Source organism: Aedes aegypti, chromosome 1, assembly GCF_002204515.2.
Source record: "Aedes aegypti strain LVP_AGWG chromosome 1, AaegL5.0 Primary Assembly, whole genome shotgun sequence".
NCBI lineage: Eukaryota > Metazoa > Arthropoda > Insecta > Diptera > Culicidae > Aedes > Aedes aegypti.
The window spans coordinates 295614492-295626285 of NC_035107.1; positions in this window are offsets into that span (position 1 = coordinate 295614492).

Genomic DNA, 11794 nt, shown 5'->3' on the forward strand with positions numbered 1-11794 from the left:
TGTGGCGAGCGCGTATCGTACGATTTCATCGGAGGCAGTCTGTGTGATTGCAGGATTGATCCCTATAAGCCTTCAACTCGAAGAGGACAGCGAGTGCTACAGGGACCGAAGCACGCGGGGAATTCGGAAAAGAGCCCGGGATGAAACCATGAGGAAATGGCAACAGCAGTGGGATAGCGCTGAGAACGGTAGATGGACCCACCGTCTAATTCCGTGCCTGTCGACGTGGGTAAACAGAAAACACGGAGAAGTGAATTTCCACTTGACGCAGTTTTTGTCTGGTCATGGCTGTTTCAAGAAATACCTCAATAGGTTTGGACACGCAAGATCGCCGTTATGCACCGGGTGCGGCGATGCTGACGAAACCCCTGAGCACGTGGTCTTCGAATGTCCGCGCTTCGAGCATGAGCGAGCCGAGATGACATCCGTCGTCGGCAATGACGTTAATGTGCACAATATCGTCCAACGAATGTGTGCCGACGAAGAGAAATGGGACGCGGTAAACACGACTATCGTTCAGATGATGTCTCTTTTACAACGAAGATGGCGAGAGGAGCAGCGGAACTCAACACAGCGGACAGCACATGGCTCTGAATCGTCGGGGCAGCCGGAATCGGCGGACCGACCTTGGCGCTTGACAAACCAGCCTGTTGAAGCGAGCATATGAAGGAGACCTACGGGCGCGACCGGAGTAGGCTAGATCCTCCGCCGGGGACTAGACCGAGTAGAGCGGGAGTAACGTAATATCGGTAATAAGTCGTCGAGGCGCCTGCAAACCGGAAGTCATCCTCCAACCGGAATTGCAGGACCGACCTCGGCACTTACCGACCAACATCGCGTCGGAGTAGGCTATGTCCTTCCGCCGGGGACTAGCCGAGTAGATCGCGAAACAGCTCCGGCAAATGGTCGTCGGGGCGCCTGTGAACCGGAAGTTTCCCTCCACCGGAATCGCAGGGCCGACCTCGGCATCTGCCCGGTCAGCTTCGGAGTAGGTTAAGTTCACCGTCGGGGACTAACTGAGTAGAACGCGTAGTTGCACCGGCAAATGGTCGTCGAGGCGCCTGTGAACCGGAAGTTTCTCTCCACCGGAATCGCAGAACCGACCTCGGCATCAGCCCGGAAAGCATCGGTTCGGGAGATCTTCCGCCGTCGGGGAAATCTTCGTCGGAGTAGGATAGATCCACCGTCGGGGACTATTCTGAGTAGTCCGTAGCGAGTCACCGGCTTAAGTCGTCGGGGCACCAGTGAACCGGAAGCCATCCTCCAACCGGAATCGCTGGATCGACCTCGGCACTTCACCGGTCAGCAGCAGTGAAGCGGGAACAAACGCGTAACGTTAACGGTTTCGGGAGACATTCCTACGTTAGGAGCTCTCCGCTGGAGTAGGCTAGATCCACCGTCGGGGACTATGCCGAGTAGCGATCGTGACAACCACCAGTTTTGGGTCGTCGGGGCGCCAGTGAACCGGAAGCTACCCTCCAACCGGAATCGCTGGACCGACCTCGGCATCCAACTGGTCCAACCTGGAGAACTCGAGAATCGGCGGATTAGCAGCAGGCGCAAAAGTTGCGCAGGGCTCTGGCGAGATGCCAGCCCCAAACACGTCGCAGCAACGAAGCGTAGCAATGACAGAAGCGGCAGTAGAAACATGGCCCTGGCGTGATGCCAGCAGTACGAAGAGAGCAAGGAAGTACAGGAGCGTAAGAAGCAAGGAGCAGTGCAGTGGTTAGCACAATAGCCTCCCCCATGAAGTAATGCCAAGAGGCAGTTCCGGGGGGAATGGCTCGTGGGCGAAGGTGGACTTTAGTCGGTATAAAAGAGTCCGACACTCTGGCGCACGATGGACGAATTCGATATGACTAGCCTCCATATCGAACGTGAAACGCTGGGTTAGTTCGTAAATGTAATTTACCACCTTCTAAAACTAAAAAAAAAAAAAAAAAAACACACATACGCACACACATACACACACACATACACACACACATACACACACACATACACACACACGGACATGTGCTCAGTTCGTCGAGCTCTATCGATTGGTATATGAGACTTGGCCCTCCGGGCCTCGGATCAAAAGTCGGTTTTTCAAGCGATCTTTATACCCTTCTTATGGTTGTAAGAAGGGTAAAAAGGGGAATTTTAGAGATTTTTGAAAAAAAAAATGATTTTTATCTCTGTAACTTTTCGTTCGATTGCAATATGATTGTGAATGATGTCAGAGCATTCAATCGATGAAAAAAGAGCTTAAATCGGATTAAAAATAGCGGAGAAATTGATCAAAATGTAAAAAGTTGAATATTTTGGAAAAAAAAATTCCAGTACCTTAAAAAATTCTTCCATTGATATCTCTGTAACAAATAATCCGATTTCAATGAAAATTTGAAGGCTTATGATTGAATGTTAGAGCTTTCATTAGCCGATAAAAGAACTTAAATCGGTTCAAAAATGGCTGAGAAATCGATCAAAATGCAGACAGTTGAAAATATTAGAATATGCTTTTTCTAGTACTTCAAGATACTGTTTGAATCATAACTCTGTAACGAAATGTCCGATCGCAATGAAATTCAATAGCGTTCTATGGGAATGTTGTAGCTTTCTTTTAGAGCTAAAAGTGTTTAAATCGGTTGACAAACGGCTGAGATAATTGAGTGACATTTTTTGTAACACACACACACACATACACACACACATACACACACACATACGCACACACATACACACACACATACACACACACATACACACACACATACACACACACATACACACACACGGACATGTGCTCAGTTCGTCGAGCTCTATCGATTGGTATATGAGACTTGGCCCTCCGGGCCTCGGATCAAAAGTCGGTTTTTCAAGCGATCTTTATACCCTTCTTATGGTTGTAAGAAGGGTAAAAAGGGGAATTTTAGAGATTTTTGAAAATAATGATTTTTATCTCTGTAATTTATAATTCGATTGCAATATGGTTGTGAATGATATTCGAGCTTTCAATCGACGAAAAAAGAGCTTAAATTGGATTTAAAATAGCTGAGAAATTGATCAAAATGTAAAAAAATGAATATTTCAGAGAAATTTTTTTTTTTCCAGTACTTTAAAAAATTCTTCCAATGATATCTCTGAAACTAGTAATCCGATTTCAATGAAAATTTGAAGGCTTATGATTGAATGTCAGAGCTTTCATTAGCCGATAAAAGAACTTAAATTGGTTCAAAAATGGCTGAGATATCGATCAAAATGCAGACAGTTGAAAATATTAGAATATGCTTTTTCTAGTACTTCACGATATTGTTTGAATCATAACTCTGTAACGAAATGTCCGATCGCAATGAAATTCAATAGCGTTCTATGGGAATGTTGTAGCTTTCTTTTAGAGCTAAAAGTGTTTAAATCGGTTGACAAACGGCTGAGATAATTGAGTGACATTTTTTGTAACACACACACACACATACACACATACACACACACATACGCACACACATACACACACACATACACACACACGGACATGTGCTCAGTTCGTCGAGCTCTATCGATTGGTATATGAGACTTGGCCCTCCGGGCCTCGGATCAAAAGTCGGTTTTTCAAGCGATCTTTATACCCTTCTTATGGTTGTAAGAAGGGTAAAAAGGGGAATTTTAGAGATTTTTGAAAAAAAAAAATGATTTTTATCTCTGTAACTTTTCGTTCGATTGCAATATGATTGTGAATGATGTCAGAGCATTCAATCGATGAAAAAAGAGCTTAAATCGGATTAAAAATAGCGGAGAAATTGATCAAAATGTAAAAAGTTGAATATTTTGGAAAAAAAAATTCCAGTACCTTAAAAATTCTTCCATTGATATCTCTGTAACAAATAATCCGATTTCAATGAAAATTTGAAGGCTTATGATTGAATGTTAGAGCTTTCATTAGCCGATAAAAGAACCACAGATAACAGATGTTTATGCTAGAACAAAAATTTAGTAAAAACCTGTGTAAATATTTAAACAGAAACTTCTTGCAATCACTAGCGCCGCCACACAACGAATTGCGTCAATCAGTGGTGAATATAGATATCTTGAAATATTTCATATTCACCACTCACATCGTCATGGGAACTTAGCGATAACAGCGCCACCACAGTGTGTTGCCATATAAAATGACCATTTATTGCCTTACACAGTTTTGTAATCGGACTTGAACATCTGTTATCTGTGAAAGAACTTAAATCGGTTCAAAAATGGCTGAGAAATCGATCAAAATGCAGACAGTTGAAAATATTAGAATATGCTTTTTCTAGTACTTCAAGATACTGTTTGAATCATAACTCTGTAACGAAATGTCCGATCGCAATGAAATTCAATAGCGTTCTATGGGAATGTTGTAGCTTTCTTTTAGAGCTAAAAGTGTTTAAATCGGTTGACAAACGGCTGAGATAATTGAGTGACATTTTTTGTAACACACACACACACATACACACACACATACACACACACATAGGGTTGCAAAATGGTGAGTCGACAACCAGGAAGGAGCGTCCAACATAGCTCTGGTCCTCACAAGCCCCTACCTCACGCTTCCACGGGTCTAACGATGACAAAGACCGCCAGCAAAGGGTTGCGTACTTTGCTGGTAGTGCAACCTGGGCACTGTTGTCCTTCTGACATCAGCTAGAGTGAGGAGGTGCCAGGTGGGAGCTTGGGATTTTTACCCTTTCCAAGCGAAACTCGTACATACAGCCGTATGGAATACCACCTTTAGTACTTCCTTCGGGAGGTGACCGAGCGTCTGGTCCATCTGACCAGGGGCTCAAGCATGGTCTACCTAGGATGTGGCGGGGTTTCATCAGTGGGCTCTGGTGAATCTCTCCAAAAAACCACATATCTGCAAGTAACCCTGAACAAGCGACCTGGTACCGCTTTCAAAGTACCTTAGCCCTCTGGAGTGCCAACCGGCACATCAGGATGGATGCCAGTAAAATCCTGATTATGGTATACTGGTCACAACGCAGAACAACGGACAGGACACGGATTACGGATTGGATACGTCGACTAACAGTCGTGGGCTGGCAGCGTACTCTACTGTTCCCTGAGTAAGGAAGGGTGACACCAACTTGAAACGGCGAATAGGACTATGAGGAAACTGCCTCCGTCCTGATAAAACCTTGGCAGGCCTTCGTGTACGTTCGAAACTCGTCACCAACCTCGGTGAGTAGTAGGCTCAGATGTAACATTCCTGACTTACGCCGATCCGGCTCTGAACACAACCCCCATGAAGGATTGTGTCAACCCTAGCATGGCCTCCCTGCTTGCATAGACAACCATGGGATCACGAGAGGCGACTATTTACAACGAGTAGAGATAGCGGCTCGAAGGGGGGACCCAATCGAATGGAGCAAATAATCGATTTGGATGGAGAATCTAGTGGAGGGAACGAAGACGCGATAGTATTCGCAAGGAGCGGAAAGATGCAGAGATCGCCAGTGATACCACAGACGGTAGCAGCCAGCACTAGCAAATGCAGCACACCGAGTGAGCTACCGGGAAACCAGCGGGATGCAGGCTTCCTGAGTCAAGTGCTCACACCAAAGTCGGGGAGTAGCACCGCTCAAGACGACCGGCAGCATGATAAGTCGGAGCTGTCGGAAGTAAAGAGGAAGGTCAATGAACTCTATGAGTTCGTCAAGACGAAAAACAACGTCCACCTCAGAATCAAGCAGCTGGTCACGAGCATCAAGTCTGCCGTTACAGCCGCAGAACGCGGGCAGAAGGAATTGCGGAGTAGAGCGGAAAAAGCCGAAAAAGCATTAACTTCGGTGAATGCAACAGCCGTTGAACAGGAGACGCCTAGGAGCAATCCGACCACCCGCACGGAAAAAAGAACGAGGGATACACCAGGAGAGGAGGAAGATCCCAAAAAGCAGAGAAGCGGCAATGAGTGCGTCAGTGAGCAGAACGGCAGTGGATGGCGCACCGTGAAAGGTCAAAAGCAGAAGAATACAGCTCGTAAGGAGAGGAAGCGGCAAAAAAAGGAACCGAAGAAGAAAGAAAAGCAACGGTCACCTCGCGAGAGGTTCAGGGGCGATGCTCTTGTCATTGAGGCAAGCGATAAGACAAGCTACGCGGCGATTCTCAGGAGAGTGAGGGAGGACCCAGAGCTTAAGGAGCTGGGTGAAAACGTGGTGAGAACCAGGCGCACCCAGAAAGGTGACATGCTCTTTGAGCTTAAAAAAGATCCGTCGATCAAGAGTTCGGCCTGCCGAGAGCTCATCGCGAAGTCGCTGGGCAACGAGGCACGCGTGAGAGCCTTATCCCAGGAGGCAGTGATCGAATGTAGAGAACTGGACGAGATCACAACAGAAGACGACGTGAGGGGTGCACTGCTATCTCAATGCAACCTGGAAGAAGCACCACAGTCCATCCGGCTGAGGAGAGCTTACGGAGGTATGCAAATAGCGACGATCCGATTACCAGTCGCAGCAGCCAAAAAACTCGTCGAGGCTGGTAAGATCAAGGTGGGATGGTCGGTTTGCCCGCTGAAACTGATCCCTCGGGAGACAAATCCGGTGGAGAGATGCTTCAAATGCATGGATTTCGGCCACCGGGCAATAAACTGCAAAGGCCCGGACAGGTCCGAACACTGCAGGAAATGTGGTGAAAAAGGTCACGTTGGCAGGGACTGCCTGAAGTCACCTAGGTGCATGCTGTGTAAGGTGGAGGAAGGTAACGCCCATACGACGGGTGGCTTCAAGTGCCCCAAATATCAGAAGGCGAAGGCAGGGCAGTAATGATGATGGAGATAACGCAGGTGAACCTCAATCATTGCGACGCCGCACAACAACTGTTGTGGCAGTCGACAACAGAAACAAAGTGCGACATTGCGATCATTGCAGAACCGTATCGGGTTCCTCCCGATAACGGCAATTGGGTAGCAGACAGAGCAGAGACGACGGCGATTCAAGTAATGGGCCGATTCCCTATCCAAGAAGTTGTCGAACGCTCATACGAGGGCTTCGTGATCGTTAAAATTAACGGAATCTTCGTGTGTAGCTGTTACGCCCCCCCGAGATGGACACTGGAGCAGTACACCCAGATGTTGGATGTGCTAACCGACAAGCTGGTCGGTCGAACGCCGGTAATAATAGCAGGAGACTTCAATGCTTGGGCCGTGGAGTGGGGTAGCAGACTGACCAACGCGAGAGGATACAGTTTGCTGGAAGCTCTAGCGAAGCTCGACGTAAGGCTGTGCAACGACGGTCTCGCTAGCACATTTCGCAAAGACGGTAGGGAGTCCATCATCGACGTGACCTTCTGCAGCCCGTCACTAGTCACCAATATGAACTGGAGAGTTAGCGAAGAATACACCCACAGTGACCATCAAGCGATCCACTACTGCGTTGGCCAGAGAAGTTGTGCAGTATGGCAGAGGAGGAATGGAGAACGAAGGTGGAAGACGAAGCATTTCGATAAGGATCTTTTCGTCGAAGCACTCCGAGCAGTAAGCGACGCTCCAAACATGGATGCAGGAGAGCTGACAGAAGCGTTGGCAAGAGCGTGTGACGCGACTATGCCGAGAAAACTGGAGCCAAGGAATCAACGGCGTCCTGCATACTGGTGGAACGACAGACTCAGCACCCTTCGCGCAGCCTGCTTAAGAGCCAGAAGACGCGTGCAGAGAGCTAGATCCGAAGCCAGCATGGAAGAGCGTAAAGTGACCTACCGACTGGCCAGAGCCGCGTTCAAACGGGAAATATCGACGAGTAAAACGAACTGCTACAAGGAGTTGTGCCGGGAAGCTGACGCAAATCCCTGGGGCAACGCCTATCGAGTAGTGATGGCGAAGATCAAGGGCCCAGTTACCCCAGCTGAAATGTGTCCCGACAAACTGAAGGCGATAGTGAACGGTCTCTTTCCTACGCATGCTCCAACAGCGTGGCCGCCCACACCGTACGCTGACGTAGATGAGGAAAATGCCGGTATACAAGTGTCTAACGCCGAGCTGATAACGGTTGCGAAAGGATTGAAGCTGAACAAAGCTCCCGGACCAGATGGTATCCCTAATGTTGCGCTAAGGGCAGCAATCTTGGCGTTCCCAGACATATTCAGGACAGCGTTGCAGAAGTGTCTAGCGGAAGGCTGCTTCCCAGACAGATGGAAGGTGCAGAAGCTGGTGTTACTGCCAAAACCGGGAAAACCGCCAGGAGATCCTGCTTCATATAGACCAATATGCTTGCTGGATACTCTTGGCAAACTTTTGGAGAAGGTCATCCTCGGCAGGCTGACGATCTACACGGAAGGCGAGAACGGATTGTCGAAAAGGCAGTTCGGATTCCGTAAAAAGACTTCGACGGTGGATGCTGTTCGGGCAGTCATCGCGTGCGCGGAGAAAGCGGCCAAGCAGAAGAGGAGAGGCAATCGATACTGCGCAGTGGTAACAATAGACGTCAAGAACGCGTTCAACAGTGCCAGTTGGGAGGCTATTGCCGCAGCCCTACACAGAATGCGGGTTCCCGGATATCTGTGTAAAGTTCTGCAAAGTTACTTCCAGAACCGGGTACTGGTCTACGACACGAATCAGGGACGGATGTCAATTAAAGTCACGGCGGGAGTTCCACAAGGATCCATACTTGGTCCAACATTGTGGAACATGATGTACGATGGAGTGCTAACCTTGTCACTGCCGAATGGAGTCGAGATCGTCGGGTTCGCAGACGACGTCGTTCTTGCGATAACTGGTGAGACTGCGGAAGAGGTGGAGATGCTGACGGCGGAATCGCTAGAAACCATCGAATCGTGGATGACTGGAGTCAAGCTGCAGTTGGCTCATCATAAAACGGAGGTGGTGCTGGTCAGCAACTGCAAGGCGGTACAGCAGTTGGAAATCAACGTCGGAGGGCACGCAATCCCATCGAAGCGCTCTCTAAAGCATCTCGGAGTAATGGTCGACGACAGGCTAAACTTCAACAGCCACGTAGACTATGCCTGCGAAAAGGCAGCGAAAGCTGCTAACACCGTAGCCAGGATCATGCCCAACATTGGAGGACCAAGAAGCAGCACGAGGCGTCTTCTAGCGACCGTATCATCGTCTATACTGAGGTATGGAGTCCCGGTTTGGGCTGCAGCGTTGGGAACCAAACGTAATCGAGATAAGCTGGCAGGTACGTTCCGGCTCATGGCTATACGGGTTGCGAGTGCCTACCGCACTATATCATCGGAGGCAGTGTGCGTTATCGCCGGAATGATCCCCATCTGCATCACTCTGGCTGAAGACATCGCATGTTACCAGCAAAGGGACACACGGAATGTGAGGAATACCATTAGGTTGGACACAATGGCCAGGTGGCAGCAGGAGTGGGATAACTCGGAGAAAGGAAGGTGGACCCACAGGCTCATTCCTAACGTGTCGGTGTGGACGACCAGAAAACATGGAGAAGTTAACTTCTTCCTGACCCAGTTTCTGTCAGGCCATGGATGCTTCCGGAAATATCTGCACAGATTCGGACACGCAGAATCGCCACATTGTCCGGCCTGTCCAAATATCGAGGAGACACCGGAGCACGTTATATTCGACTGCCCTCGATTCAGGGATATACGAAGCGAGATGATGTCAGAAACCGCAAGCGTTCTAAATCCGGACAACATCGTGCAGAACATGTGCCAGCATGAAAGCACCTGGAATGCGGTGAACAGGGGAATAACGGCGATTATGTCGTTGCTGCAAAGGAGATGGCGTGAAGACCAGAGAGCTCCGGGTCGCGATCGGAGTAGGCTAGATCCTCCGTCGGGGACTAGACCGAGTAGAGCGGGCGTAGCGTAGTATCGGTTAATAGTCGTCGGGGCGCCTGCAAACCGGAAGCCATCCTCCAACCGGAATTGCAGAACCGACCCTGGCACTTGGCCGACCAACGTCGAGTCGGAGTAGGCTGAGTCCACCGCCGGGGTCCAGCTGAGTAATTCGCGAAATAGCACCGGCAAATGGTCGTCGGGGCGCCTGTGAACCGGAAGTTTCCCTCCACCGGAATCGCAGGGCCGACCTCGGCATCTGCCCGGCCAGCTTCGGAGTAGGCTAAGTCCACCGCCGGGGACTAGTTGAGTAGATCGCGTTGTTGCACCGGCAAATGATCGTCGGGGCGCCTGTGAACCGGAAGCTTCCCTCCACCGGAATCGCAGGACCGACCTCGGCATCTGCCCGGATAGCATCGGTTCGGGAGATCTTCCGCCGCCGGGGAAATCTTCGTCGGAGTAGGATAGATCCACCGCCGGGGACTACTCTGAGTAGTACGTAGCGTATCACCGGCTTGAGTCGTCGGAGCGCCAGCGAACCGGAAGCCATCCTCCAACCGGAATCGCTGGACCGACTTCGGCACTCCACCGGCCTGTATCGAATCATGAAGAAGCGCGTAGCCGGAGTAGGCTAGTTCCACCGTCGGGGACTAAGCCGAGTAGCATCGATCGTCACAAACCAGTTTTGGGTCGTCTGGGCGCCAGTGAACCGGAAGTCATCCTCCAACCGGAATCGCTGGACCGACCTCGGCATCCAACTGGTCAACAAGGAGAGCTCGAACAGCAGCAGCGGAGAACAAGTCGTCGTAGAGCAACGAAGTGCACATGAGCGTCCAGTAGAAGATCAACAGAGCTCTGATGCGAGGCCAGCCCAAGGGAAGTATGCGTCGTCGCACAGAAAGCTGTCCAAAGTCCCGGCGAGAGGTTCAACCGCCAATTGGGCAAAACGCTCCAACAGCGAACTAGCAGAACAGTTAGAGGCTGAGATTGAAGAAGTGCATGAGCACAGAAGTGCATGAGCACAGCCCTCCCCCGATGAAGTTGCCTGATGTAGTTCCGGGGGAGATCGAGGCACAGGAGCAGTAGGGAAAGTTTTTTAGTGGTTAAGCACGCCTAACGTGAGTCCCACACCGTGCCAACACACAACAGGCCAGGCTTTTGAAGCTTTTTTAAACCCTACTAAAAAAAAAAAAAAAAAAAAAAAAATACACACACACATACGCACACACATACACACACACATACACACACACATACACACACACGGACATGTGCTCAGTTCGTCGAGCTCTATCGATTGGTATATGAGACTTGGCCCTCCGGGCCTCGGATCAAAAGTCGGTTTTTCAAGCGATCTTTATACCCTTCTTATGGTTGTAAGAAGGGTAAAAAGGGGAATTTTAGAGATTTTTGAAAATAATGATTTTTATCTCTGTAATTTATAATTCGATTGCAATATGGTTGTGAATGATATTCGAGCTTTCAATCGACGAAAAAAGAGCTTAAATTGGATTTAAAATAGCTGAGAAATTGATCAAAATGTAAAAAAATGAATATTTCAGAGAAATTTTTTTTTTTCCAGTACTTTAAAAAATTCTTCCAATGATATCTCTGAAACTAGTAATCCGATTTCAATGAAAATTTGAAGGCTTATGATTGAATGTCAGAGCTTTCATTAGCCGATAAAAGAACTTAAATTGGTTCAAAAATGGCTGAGATATCGATCAAAATGCAGACAGTTGAAAATATTAGAATATGCTTTTTCTAGTACTTCACGATACTGTTTGAATCATAACTCTGTAACGAAATGTCCGATCGCAATGAAATTCAATAGCGTTCTATGGGAATGTTGTAGCTTTCTTTTAGAGCTAAAAGTGTTTAAATCGGTTGACAAACGGCTGAGATAATTGAGTGACATTTTTTGTAACACACACACACACATACACACACACATACACACACACATACGCACACACATACACACACACATACACACACACATACACACACACGGACATGTGCT